We start from the raw sequence: 14907 nt of genomic DNA, 5'->3' as shown, positions 1-14907 counted from the left end.
GGTTGATTTAACAAACATGCTATCATGGCAGTCTAATAATTCAGAGTGAAGAGGGGGATGGCAGAGCCATGCATAGAACGTGGTGACACTGATAATAAAAGCACTACACAGAATTGTTTTGTAACTTGCTCTGGAAATGCTGAAAACTCCAGAATACCTCCAGCTTCTGCTTGAGTTCTGCGAATGGAGCCCCAAGCTCCTTCCCTCTGGGCTCAGCAACAGCTAGCTTGCTTTGGTGTTCCAGAAATATAAGACTATAGACAAACTGTTTAAGCACAGACTATTTTAGCAACTGGTCTAATTTACAACTTCTTCTTATCAGTCTCTGCCCAGATCCTAGTCTTAATAATTCCTGCCTTAAATCCCCGCTATGACTAACTCTTCACCAAAACAAACTTATAAAACCTACGTTCTCAAGCTATTTGAGGAGACACTTCGACTGGATTCATTTGGTCAGTGGTACCCTTGCCTGGATACATTTTTGTCATGTTTTGCTTATTCTTGTCATGACTAGGGCTTTTCCTTGTCAAAGCTACACCTCATACACTGGCTAAAACACAGCTTCACTTCATGTTTTTACTTGAGGAATCCTAACCCACCTCTTCATTAAGAGAAAAGTCTATATCACTGGAATTGTCAACAAAGAACTCTGCAAAGCCTTGACACTCAAAAATGTGATTACATTTACCATCCTCATCTTGAGGAAAAGTCAAGAGAATAAATGGTATTTTACAATTAAAACCATCAAAACACTTGGAGCCCTTTGAACTTCTGTAGACAATGAGGATACCAATGGCATTAAACCATGGGATCAATTCCTTCTTGAGTTCATTAACTCACTCCTTATGAGTTGGTAACTGTCCAGACTATGTGTCTGAGAACGTCACCCACAATCCCAGCCTACACCCTCTTCAGGCAGTTATAGCTTAATACTGCAAGAGAATAATGCAATATACTCAGTCTTATCATCAGCAGACACAGGCAGCCTTTCCTGAGCATCCTCCCAATCACTGCCTATATGACCTAAAACCTGGAAACCTGGCCCTCTAGAAGGGACGTCAGAGAAAGGTAGCTCCCAAATCTAATAAGAGGGGCTCTTATCAGGTTCCACTGAGCAACACACTGTGATCAGATTATGAAGGGTTGACCCTCAGATTCTCATCACCCATTTAAGGAAACACAAAACTACCTTACATCATCAAAAAGCTATCCAAACTGGAGTTCTCAAACTAAGGGTTCTTGTGAATCCTTCAGGAGCTGACACCTTAGAAAGGAGACTGCTCACCTAAGACCTCAAGTCAATGTGAAGTAGAAAGCTTCCACCGGAGATGTTGGAACTAGATCTCAAATGCCTAGAACACTGATTATCATACACATCTCTACATGTTTTGTTATTTGTTTGCCAAGTTATTTTTCTTGCAGGTTTAAGGTTCTGTATAGCGAATAGATATTTGTTACCTCGGAATTCTGGCATCCATTTGGACTGCTCTTCTTTTTTTTTTCCCCTCAAATCAGAAATACATTATTGTTCCTAATATAATTCATCTTTTCCCTGTTCTGTGATTGTCTCTTTTTTAAATTTAATTGTTTTTATTGCAGTAACATTGGCTTATAACATTATATGAATTTTGGGTGTGCATCATTATATTTCAATTTCTGTGTACATTACATCATGTTCACCACTGAAAGACTAATTACAATCTATCACCATAAAAATGTGCCTAATCACCCCTTTTACCCTCCGCCTTCCCCCCTTGCCCTCTGGTAACCACCAATCCAATCTCTGTCTCCACACGTTTGTTTGTTGTTGTTTTTATTTTCTACTTACGAGTGAGGTCATACAGTATTTGACTTTCTCCCTCTGACTTATTTTGCTCAGCATAATACCCTCGAGTTCCATCCATGTTGTCACAAATGGCCAGGTTTCATCATTTTTTAGGGCTGACTAGTAGTCTATTGTGTAGATATACCACATCTTCTTTATCCATTCATCACCTCATGAGTGCCTAGGGTGCTTCCAGGTCTTGCATTAATAGCCAAAATATATAAAGAACTCATACATCTCAACTACCAAAAAACTAACAACACAATTAGAAAATGGGCAAAAGATCTGAACAGACATCTCTCCAAAGAAGATATACAGATGGCCAATAGGCACATGAAAAGATTGTCAACATCACTAATTAGGGAAATGCAAATCAAAACTACAATGAGATATCACCTCGCACCTGTCAGAATGGCTATAATTAACAATACAGGAAATAACAAGCGTTGGAGAGGATGTAGAGAAAAGAGAACTCTCATACACTACTGGTGAGAGTGCAAACTGGTGCAGCCACTGTGGAAAACAGTATGGAGATGCCTCAAAAATTAACAATAGAACTACAGTACAATCCAGCTATTCCACTGCTCTGTATTTATCCTAATAACATGAGAACACAAATGCGTAAAGACATATGCACCCCTATGTTCATTACAGATTTATTCACAATAGACTCCTATTCTTAAAACTGTTCTTCACACAACTAGTCACTCCATGGATCAACCATATAATTCCCCCAACCATTGGGTCTATACCACTTTCCTTTAAATGTCACCCAGTTTCCTTTAGTACCAATCCATTCAAGTGTTTCAGGTGATTTCCGAGTGAAATTAACTCTTTTCTGAATCCAAAGATGGAAAATATTGTAACATGACAGACAAAAATCTAAAACTCTATACCACATCACATATAAAATGGGAATTTTCTCTCTCCATCAAAATGAAACCTCAGTATTTTTCATAGAAATTAGCACTTCAACAAAACATACAAGTGGAGCATGCTAAGAAATAAAATGGTAAGAGACTATGCAAGTGGAAGATTCCTCTCTTATACAGATCCTACAAGGAAAAGTCAGTCTCCTTGACTATGGATCTGCCTGGTCCATTGATTTCCCCTAAGAAAAAACAGTGTTTAGACCTCTTAATGCAGGAAGAAGAAAATGTGAGCCTCAATTTAAAACCCCAAATCTTAACCTTTGAGGAACAATTCTGGACTGCTTTATTCTGGCCTCAGGCATACCTATTTCACACTTTAAAAAAAGTCCAAAAGTGGTGCAAAAAACCCTACATGCTCTGGTTCAGAGACTGACTGAAGAACCAGACAGTGCCGCTGAAGCCAAAGATCTCCATGCCTGAGACATTTACAACATTCAAAAGGCAGTGGGTTAAAACAGAGTCATCCTACACATACTATTGCCTTCTCAAGGCAGAACATGTGCCATCATAGGGAAAGAATGTTGCACTTCTATCCCTATAGTCTTTTCTATGATCTTTAAAGTTAATTCAAGAGATGTGGAAAACAAAGATATTAGAAAATTCAGTAGTCTGAATGATTCCCCCATATCTGGTTCAACAAGGTTTTCAAAGTGGGGGTGGGATCTGTTTTCCTCACTTCAATTGGGCACACTTTGTTCTTGGCTTAGAGGTAGACTACCAACTCAGTGTTTGTCAGTGTTGCAACGAGTAAATAAGAGGTTTTACGGAATCTTAAATATTGCCACACAGTCACTGTTTCATCACATGATGTCTCTGACAGAAGCAAGGAGATCTAACATCTACTGAAACTCAAGTGACGGCCATCCTGACCACATACGTAACCCAGGGGCACGGTCAAGGATGCTCTGTCCTGTAGATGTGGCGAAGTATGCTCCAAAATTGTAACTGCGACATAGACAGGTGACACCATTATATCTTGCCAAATAGATAAACTATGCAGAAATGACAAACAAAATACAGGAAGACCGTTTAAGCTCAAATAGCTTGAGCAACAGTTTGCTTGCTGGACTCATGTGTTTCAGAAAGATAAGCGCAGACATAAACTGGTCAAACACAAACATTTCAGCAACTCCCTTAGTTTACGAATTCTGACCAAGTCCCGTTTAAATCTCAAATTCTAATTTCTGCCTTGTGACTAGTAATCCAAATGAAACCCTAGGGAAGTCTACTAGATGCGCTTCACCGAACCAGTGACTCCCTTGTCTCGCAAGTTTCTAACAAACTTAGGCTATACAGCATTTAGAAGCCGGAAAATTGACTTCGGCTCAATACTGTTAACTAAACTGAGACATTACTTAGAATTCAGGAAATTTAACATGGAAAAAAACAATTTTTGTACCATTCTGTGTATTTTTACCACATGGCTACTATTTATGAACTCTGATCTCTTTACCCCTTAAAGCTCCTGATTCTTCACCCTTTCATATTAAAGCAGAAGTGGTCATGAAAACAAAGTTTTTGGTGCCCTAAACGTCTGAAAGGAGCTACTACCTCTCCTAAAACACCAAGGTGAGTCTGACGAGGAGCCCAAGCTATAGTGTTGCTGCAGGCACATGATGTTGCCCCACCTGCCTCTGACACATCTACAGGCTCCTGCTACCTCTCCCTGCTCAGCTTCATTAGCCTCCTTATTCTGTCTCATCTGGGCCAGGCACCTTTCTGCCTCAGGACTCTGAACAATCTTGTCAAGTGGTGATCAGTTCTCTCTGTCACACCTATCTTTCCATGACTGACTCTTGTCCTTCAGATCTTTGTTCAAGAATCTCCTCAGAGAAGTCCTTTACTTGCTTCATGCCCCTCACATGTTGGGGTTGCCTGGGAATTCCATCCTGGATCCTCTGTCCTCCCTCTCTATCTCTCAGAGTGATCTTATTCAGGCTAGTAGAGCCTTCATTACCTCCAATTTATTAGGCCCCCATAAAATCTATCAACTGCCAAGAACATTCCAACAGCTCCAGACACATTTTGTCTTCCTGCCTCTTCTTCTGTTCCTGAGGCTCTCCCTTCCTCCCCCAAACCCCCAAATATAAAGAATTTCCAGAAGACCCTCATTTTTCCCCCATATCATTTTGGTTTCTGACTCCATCATACACCCACCAGGATCCAGGAGGTCTCCTTGCCCACCGCTTATTATCACTTAACAGGTCCTATCAGTCATCCTACTGAATTTCTCCCTAAGCCTTCTCCTCCATCCCAGCTTTACAACAGACCCTCAGCTGTCATTGATGGATAATTGCACATCCTCTTAAGGGACCTCCCATCTTGAGTCATTTCCTTTCTGTACTCTCTGCATGCTCACTCCCCTGCTGAAAATCCATCAGGTGAAAGTCCAAGCCCTCAAAGGCTTGTAGGGATCTCTGGAATCTGACGTGCCTAACTCCAGGCCCATTTTAACTCCCCTTCAATGTTCTATATTCTGGCAAAAGCAAGATATCCTATTTCTTTGGTTGTAAACTACTATAATATTTACCACAAGGAAATTGGATGGAGAGGAACTACCACCCCTTAAATACAACAATTAAGACAAGCAGATACTTTTAGAAAGATTAAGAGGCATTGTTTGGAGTTCAGTACGTGCATGTACAGTTTACTCACAATTCTGCCCCATTTCCCTCTTCTGTCCTCCTGGAAAGTTCTGCTACTTCTTCTTACACTTGGTTCATTGACGCTTCAAAGGGCAGCTCTTTCAAAGCCACTTGACCCTTTCACTCACCCTAACACCTGAGGGCAGCAATGGAGTTCCTTGTGCCACCACAACACATTCTGAATGTATTCCTCTTAGAATCACAATAATAAACTTAGGCTGGTCATTTTTCTGACTTAAGTGGGCTGTGTTAGCTCTTGATGTATCTGTGCTTGGACCGGAAGGAGGAATGGGTGTGCTCACAGATTTGCTAAAGCAGGCTCTATTCAAACAACTGAAATCGCTTCACCAAAGCTAGACTTAATGGAAATGTAAATGCATACTATTTTCTCACTATGCGAACAAAGTTTTCTTGCCTTTTGAAATAGGAGAATTTTTCCATTATTTGGGAAAGGAAAGGCAGCCATGGTAGTTCATGTCATCATGACTTTAATTTACCCTCTTTGGGGAGAAAATCTGGGACAAGTCCTAGCTAGGGTAACCAAAAGTAAATATTGTCCCTCCTGTCCCTTTCTCAGATCTGAGGATACAAAGAACAATCTGGAATGGTTTCCACAGCATCTCTGTGGGAAGCAGAAAACATCCAAAAGGGGAATGTGCTGTTTCTTTTTGGAGTGGAAAGAGAAAAAGAGAGTATTGTGACCTTAAGGATCACTGAGCAATAATAGTGAATTTCTTTTTATTTTTAATTCTTTCTTAAAAGAATTATTCTGAAATACTCTAGACACACAAAAGGTAAGATCTACCCTTCCAGGTACCCTTTACCGAGCTTCACCAATCAATGAATACCAATGCCATTTAAATCCCTTCACTGCTTCCCATCTCATTTCCTTCCTGCTCCCCAAAGTAAGCATAATCTTGAATTTGAAGAATGCTCTCTTTAATGTTGGTAGGCTGTGATTCTGTTTTTTTCTCCTTAAATTATACTATATATTTATTCTGAAAATACATTAATGAATAACCATCTGTGAGGAATCAAGCAAACATTTGAAATCTGGACACTCTTGTTCATCACATACTAGCTTGAAGAGTCCTAGGAGGAAATAAACAGGTTTTTCATGGCTACATTCACCAAGTAAATCTCTAAAGAAGTTGTGACCAGCCTTGATTTGAACAGGTACCACTTTTCAATTTCCTAAAATCTGAAAAGTCACTAGAGGAATGGGGGGGGGGCGGGAATTACTATACTAAACATATCGTCTACCTCTGATATTTTGTGGTTCTAGAAAGGATGGGTGGATGGACATTTCTTGGTGTGATGTGCTAGGCATTTTTGTCTTTGGCCTCATTAAGAACATAGAGGCAGGTGTGACATCAGCATCATGGTGGAGTGAGAAATTCCCTTTGTCTCTTCCTTCTAAATTACAACCAAACAGACATCAATTGACCATCAGAGGATTTCCTACACAGAACAACAGGAGTTTGAGAGATCCAGGCAGATATACATCTGAAGGTGAGTGGACTAGGCCCCTGGGAACAGTGGAACTAGAGAAGCACCCCTCTCTCCCACCCCTAGGGCAGTGATCCAGGAGGCAGACATGCATGCAGTTGCCTGTGGGAACTGTGAGTGGAGGGAGGGAAGCCATACCCCAGGCACCCAAAGCAGTGATGGTCCATGGGAGTGCAAATGTCCAAGGAGTGGCAGTGGTGCTTGGTTACAGTCTCAGACATATGCAAATGTCCCTGGGGAGGTGGCACCACTGGTGGTGGCCCTGCATGCACACAAACACTGGAGCAGTGGTCCCACACATGCACAGCACCCATGGAGCACCAGGCCCTGGGGGTGGCCCCATGGGTGCATAAATGGCCCCAAGGAGGTGGCAGCAGCATTATAAAGGTGTGGGCATGAACATGAATGTCCAAAGAGCAGCAGCAGCAGCGTGGTGGCAATGCCACCACATGATGTTTGGTGGAGGAGCAGCAGAGGCAGTGGCCTGACCCACACAACTGCAAATACCCAGGGAGGAAGCACTCAGCCCCCAGTAGAGGCACCCCAAACATCATCTCCATCAGCAGTAGGGGCTGCATATAAGTCTCCAGGTTCCCAGGCCCACAACAATGACAGTGTCACCCACAAATGCAGCACCTCTGGCAGTGGTGCAACCAGCACCCCCAGGTAACTGGGAAACAGCAACACAGGTGGTGCACAAGACAACAACATCTGAGCCCATGGATAATCAGGGGAGGAACACAAGACCCAGGCAACCAGAGTGAACATAACCAAAGACATACTCAAATAAGAGAAGGTGATTACTACCACAAATGTGCCAGCAGAGGATCGATTCATCAAACACCATGAAGAACTACAGTAACACTGCAGAACAGAAGGAAAATGACAAGTCACCAGAAACCAAGCCTGAAGTCACAGAACATTACAATCTAAATGACAAAGAATTCAAAATAGCTGTCATAAAGAAACTCAATAAGTTACAAGAAAACAAACAAAGCCAGTTCAATGAGCTCAGGAATAAAATTAATGAACAGAAAGAATACTTCACCAAAGAGATTGAAGCCCTTAAAAAAAACATACAAAATTCTGGATATGAAGAACACAGTTACTAAGATAAAAAATAATGTAGAAACCATAAAAACAGAGCAAGACCTTATGGGGGAGAGAATTAGTGACATAGAAGATAGAAATCAAGAAATGGTCTCAGTTGGAAGAGGCAGGAGAAACAAGATTTTTTAAAATGAAAAAATTATTTAAGAAATATCCAACTGAATTAGGGAAAGTAATGTAAGGATTATAGGTATCCCAGAGGGAGAAGAGAGAAAGAAAGGAGCAGAGCGCTCGTTCAAACAACTAATAGTTGAGAACCTCACAAACCTAGGGAAAGAACTGGACTTACAAGTACATGAAGCCAAGAGAACTCCTAATTACATCAATGCAAAAAGAACTTCTCCAAGGTATATAAAATTAAAACTGTAAAAGTCAATGACAAAGAAAAACTATTAAGGGCAGCAAGGCAAAATAAAATAACTAACAAAGAAACCTCTATTAGGCTTTCATCAGATTTTTCAGCAGAAACCTTCCAGGCTAGGAGAGAAGGGAATGATATATTCAAAATACTGAAAGACAAAAACTTTCAGCCAAGAATACTCTATCCAGAAAAATTATCCTTCATATATGATGGAGAAATAAAATCTTTCCAAGATAAACAAAAGCTGAGGGAGTTCATCACCACTAGAACTGCCTTACAAGAATCTATGAAGAGAGCCCTCCCACCAGAAACAAAAAGGCAAAGGTTTACAAAGCCTTGAGGAAGGAGATAAATAGAAAGACAAAATCAGAAAATTGCAGTTCTCTATCAGAACAGGTTAATAGACAATTATAACATAAAAGATAAAGGGAAAGAAAGCATAAAAATAACTATGAACTAGTCAATTTCATCACAACACAAAAATGAATAATTTGTGACAATAATAACACAGAAGAGGAAGAGGAGAGGGATGGAACCTGCTTCGGCTAATGGAGATAAGAGGCTATCAGCAGAAAAAGGACTATCTCATCTATGAGACCTTTTATACAAACTTCATGATAATCACTAAACAAAAAGTTAGAGTAGAGTCACAAATCATAAATAAAGAGGACACTGAGAAAAACATCACAGAAAACCACCAAATAGAAATGTCATTCAGAAATACAATGGAAAGGAAATGACAGAAATATAGAAAAACCAAAAAACAAGAGATAAAATGGCAATATTAAACCCTCATATATCAATAATCATTCTAAAAGTAAATGGATTGAATTCACCAATCAAAGGGCACACAGTGGCTAAATGGATTACAAAACAAGACCCAATAATATGCTGCATCCAGGAAACACAGCTCAGCTCTAAAGACAAACAGAGGCTCAGAGTGAAGGGATGAAAGATGATACTCTAAGCAAATGGCAAGCAAAAGAAAGCAGACAGAGCTATACTTATATCAGACAAAGCAGACTTCAAGATAAAAAAGATGATAACAAAGAGAGGCAGTATATAATGATAAAAAGAACATTCCACCAAAAGGACATAATACTTATGAATATATATGAACCTAACACAGGAGGACCAAAGTATACTAAGCCACTATTAGCAGACCTAAAGAGAAAAGAGACAGAAACACAATACTAGTAGAGGACCTCAACACCCCACTTACATCAATGGATAGATCATCCAGGCAGAATGTCAACAAGGAAACAGTGGCCTTCAATGAAACAGCAGACCAGATGGATTTTATGGATATAAATAGAACGTTCCATCCAAAAACAGCAGAATATACATTCTTCTCAAGTGTATATGGATCATTCTCAAAGATGGACCATATATTGGAAAACAAAGTAAGCCTCAATAAGTATAAGAAGATTGGACTAGTATCAAGCATTTTTCCAGACCATAATGCTATGAAACTAGAAATCACCTCAAGAAAAAACTGAGAAATGCACAAATATGTGGATAGTAAACAACATGCTACTGAACAACCATTGGATCATTGAGGAAACGAAAAGAGTGATCAAAAAATACCTGGAGACAAATGAAAACACAACATATCCATTCTTATGGGATGCGGCAAAAGCTGCACTAAGAGGGAAATTTATAGCAATTCAGGCCTACCTCAACAAACAAGAAATATCTCAAATAAGTAATCTTAAACCACACCTAACAGAACTAGAAAAACAAGAACAAACAAAGCCCAAAGTCAGCAGGAGGAGGGAAATTATAAAAGTTAGAGCAAAAATAAATGAAACAGAGACTAAAAAAAAAGAAAAGAACCACAAGAGAATCAATGAAACTAAGTACTGGTTTTTTGAGAAGATAAACAAAATTGACAAGCCCACACCCAGACTCACTACCAAAATAAGAGAGAAGTCTCAAATATATAAAGTTAGAAAAGAAATGGGAGAAATTGCAATGGATAACAAAGAAATACAAGGGATTATAACAGAATACTATGAAAAGCTATATGCCAACAAATTGGATAACCTAGAAGAAATGGATAAATTCTGAGACTGATACAACCTTCCAACACTGAATCAAGAAGAAATAGAGAATCTGAACAGACCAATCACAAGTAGAGATTGACATAGTAATCAAAACCTCTCAAAAAACAAAAGTCCAGGACAGGATGGCTTTTCTCATGAATTCTACCAAGTATTCAAAGAATTTGTAACACCTGTCTTTCTCAAATTCTTCCAAAAACTTCAAGAAGATGGGAGACTTCGAAAGTCATTTACAAGGCCAACATTACCCCAATACCAAAACCAGACATGGACAAAATAAAAAAGGAAAATTACAGGCCAACATTGCTGAAGAACACAGATGCAAAAATACTCAACAAAATATTAGCAAATAGAATGCAATACCTTGAAAGGATCACACACCACAATCAGTGGGATTGATTCCAGGGATGCAAGGATGATTCACAATCCACACATCAATTCATGTGATACACCACCTGAACAAAACGAAGAGTAAAAATCAGTTGATCACATCAGTAGATATACAGAAAGAATTTGACAAGATTCAACATTTATGACAAAACTTTCAATAAAATGAGTACAGAAGGAAAGTCCCTCAGCATAGTAGAGGCTAGATATGACAAATCCACAGCAAAATCATGCTGAATCCTGAAAAACTGAAAGCTATTCCTCTAAGGACAGGAACCACACAAGGATGCCCACTCTCATCACTCTTATTCAACACAATATTGCAAGTCCTGGCCAGAGTAATTAGGGAATAAAAAGAAAAAGAAGAGATACAAATTGGAAAGACAAAAATAAAACTGTCATTATTTGTGGCTGACATGATTCTAGACAGAAAACCCTAAAGGATCCATCAGAAAATTACTAGAAATAATCAACAACTACAACAAAGTTTCAGGGTACAAAATCAGCATACAAAAATCAGCTACATTTGGATACACTAATAATGAACTAGCAGAAAGAGAAGTCAAGGATACAATCCAGTGGGGCCAGCTTGGTGATGTAGTGGTTATGTTTGTGCAGTACACTTTGGTGGCCTGGGGTTCGCAGGTTCAGATCCTGGGTGTGGACCTACACACTGCATGTCAAGCCATGCTATGGCAGTGTCCCACGTACAACCTAGAGGAAGATTGGCACAAATGTTAGCTCAAGGCCAATCTTCCAAACCAAAAAAAAAAAGAGAGAGAGAGAGAATACAATCCTATTTAAAATCACACGAGAAAATGTGAAACATCTAGGAATAAATTTAACCAAGGAGGTGAAAGACCTATAAACTGAAGAGTATAGGATATTATTGAAAGAAATCTAACAAGGCATAAAAAATAGAAAGATATTCCATGCTCAAGAATTGGAAGAATAAACATAGGTAAAATGTCTATAATATCATTAAAGCAATCTACAGATTCAATGAAATTCCAATCAGAATCCCAATGATATGCTACTCAGAAACAGAACAAGGAACGCTAAAATTTATATGGTGCAACAAAAGACACTAAATACCCAAAGCAATCTTGGGAAAAAGGAACAAAGCTGGAGGCATCACAAACCCTGAATTCAAAATATACTACAAAACTATAGTAATCAAAATAGCATGGTACTGGCAGAAAAATAGACACAGAGAACAATGGAACAGAATTGGAAGCTCAGAAATAAAACCACACATCTATGGACAGCTAATCTTCAACAAAGGAGCCAAGGACATACAATGGAGAAAGGAAAGTCTTCAATAAATGCTGTTGGGAAAACCGGACAGCCACATACAAAACAATAAAAGTAGACCATTACCTTACACCATGCACAAAAGGTAACTCAAGATGGATTAAAGACTTGAACGTAAGACCTGAAACCATAAAAGCCCCAGAAGAAAATTCAGGCAGTACACGGTTTGACATCAATCTTAGCAGTATCTTTTTTTGCATGTGTGCTTGAGGAAACTTGACCCTGTGCTACCATCTGTTGCCAATATTCCTGTTTTTGCTTGAGGAAGATTGTCATTGAGCTAATATTTGTGCCAATCTTCCCCCATTTTATTTGGGATCCTACCACAGCATGGCTTGATGAGTGCTGCTAGGTCTGTGCCCAAGATCCGAAACTGGGAACCCCAGGTCACCGAAGTGGAACACACCAAACTAAGCACTACACCATCAGGCTGGCCCCAGCAGTATTTCTTTTTTTTAATTGTGGTAACATTGGTTTATAACATTATATAAATTTCAGGTATACATCATCATATATTTCAATTTCTCTCTAGATTATATAATGTTCACTATCCAAAGACTAATTAACATCCATCATAACACAATGTGCCTAATTACCTCTTTCTCCCTCCTCCCTTCTTCCTTCCCCTCTGGTAACCACTTAATCTCTGTTTCTATGTCTTTGTTCGTCATTGTTATCTTCTACTTATGAGTGAGATCATACAGTATTTTACTTTCTCCCTCTGACTTATTTCGCTTAGCATAATACCCTCAAGATCCATCCATGTTGTCATGAATGGTCATATTTCATCCTTTCTTATGACTGAGTAGTATTCCATTGTGTATATATACCACATCTTCTTTATCCATTCATCCCTTGATGGGCACCTAGGTTGCTTCCAAGTCTTGGCTATTGTGAATAAGGCTGCAATGAACATAGGAGTGCATGTATCTTTATGCCTTCATGTTCTCATGTTCTTTGGAAAATACACCACAGTGGAATATCAGGATCATATGGTAGCTCTATTCTTAATTTTGTAAAGAAATCCCATGCTGTTTTCCATAGTAGCTGCCCCAGTTTGCACCACCCCCCCCCAGCAGTGTATAAGGGTTCCCTTCTCTCCACATCCTCTCCAACACTTACTGTTTCCTGTCTTGTTCATTATAGCCATTCTGATGGGAGTGAGGTAATATCACATTGTAGTTTTGATTTGCATTTCCCTGATAGTTAATGATGTTAAACATCTTTTCAAGTGCCTTTTGGACATCTGTATATCTTCTTTGGAGAAATGTCTGTTCAGATGTTTTGCCCATTTCTTAATTGGGTTGTTAGTTTTTTTGTTGTTGTTGAGATGTATGAGTTCTTTTGGATATTAATGCTTTATCAGATAGATAGTTTGCAGACATCTTCTCCCAATTGTTAGGTTGTCTTTTTGTTTTGTTGTTCATTTCCTTTGCTGTGCAGAAGCTTTTTAGTTTGATGTACTTCCATTTGTTTATTTCTTCTATTGTTTCCCTTGCTCAGTCAGACATGATAATTGAAAATATGCTACTAACACTGATGTTGAAGAGTGTACAGCCTGTTTTCTTCTAGAAGTTTAATGGTTTCAGGTCTTACATTCAAGCTTTTAATCCATTTTGAGTTAATTTTTGTGTATGTTGTAATATAACGGTCTATTTTCATTGTTATCCATGGGGTTGTCCAGTTTTCCCAACATTAGTTATTGAAGAGACTTTCCTTCCTGAATTGTATGTTCTTGGCTCCCTTGTCGAAAATATGCTATCCATAGATGTGTGGGTTTATTTCTGGGCTCTTGATTCTGTTCCATTGATCTTTGTGTCTATTTTTGTGCTAGTACCATGCTGTTTTGGTTACTATTGCTTTGTTGTATACATTGAAATCTGCGAGTGTGATACCTCGAGCTTTGTTCTTTTATCTCAGGATTCCTTTTGCTACTCAGGGTCTTTTGTTGTTCCATATAAATTTTGGAATTCTGTGTTCTATTTCTGTGAAAAATGTTGTCGGAACTTTGATAGGGTTTGCATTGAATCTGTAGATTGCTTTAGCAAGTATGGACATTTTAATGATGTTAATTCTTCCAATCCAAGAGCATGGAATATCTTCCATTTCTTTGTGTCTTCTTCAATTTCTTTCAACACTGTTTTATAGTTTTCAGCATACAGATCTTTCACCTATTGGTTAAGTTTATTCCTAGATATTTAATTCGTTTTGCTGCAATTGTAAACAGGATTGTATTCTTAATTTCTCTCTCTGCTACTTCACTGTTAGTATATAGAAACACAACTTATTTTTGTATTTTGATTTTTTATCCTGAAACTTGACCATATTCCTTTATTATTTCTAAAATGTTTTTGGTGGATTCTTTAGGATTTTCTCATATAAAATCATGTCATCTGCAAATAGTGAGTGTTTAATTTCTTCCTTTCCATTTTGGATCCCCTTTTATTCCTTTTTCTTGCTTTATTGCTCTGGCTAAGGCTTCCAATACTATGTTAAATAAGAGTGATGAAAGTGGGCATCCTTTTCAGGTTCCTGTTCTTAGAGGGATAGCTTTCAGTTTTTCTCCATTGAGTGGAATGTTATTTATATATCTACTAAATCCATCTGGTTTAATGTGTTGTTTAAGGTCAAAGTTTCCTTATTGATCTTCTGTTTGGATGATCTGTCCATTGGTGTAAGTGGAGTGTTAAAGTCCCCTACTATTACTGTGTTACTGCCCATTTCTAGTTTCTGTCTGCTAATAATTGCTTTACATAATTAG

The 14907-nt window shown here is 38.7% G+C and overlaps 1 protein-coding gene across 6 annotated transcripts in view; it reads right to left on the bottom strand.

The window, feature by feature from the left end:
- Positions 1–14907, bottom strand: part of LOC124234365 (SET domain-containing protein 4-like) — a 124312-nt gene that overhangs the window by 75284 nt on the left and 34121 nt on the right. For all 6 annotated transcript variants that reach the window (XM_046651711.1, XM_046651722.1, XM_046651713.1 and 3 more), the window contains one exon: positions 10809–10900. The gene's annotated coding sequence lies outside the window, so the exon portion shown is untranslated. The remainder of the gene's footprint in view (positions 1–10808; positions 10901–14907) is intronic.

The sequence above is a fragment of the Equus quagga genome, unplaced genomic scaffold (assembly GCF_021613505.1).
Source record: "Equus quagga isolate Etosha38 unplaced genomic scaffold, UCLA_HA_Equagga_1.0 73442_RagTag, whole genome shotgun sequence".
Classification (NCBI taxonomy): Eukaryota; Metazoa; Chordata; class Mammalia; order Perissodactyla; family Equidae; genus Equus; species Equus quagga.
The sequence above is the reverse complement of the archived record's forward strand: the minus strand, read 5'-3'. Positions and strand labels throughout refer to the sequence as shown.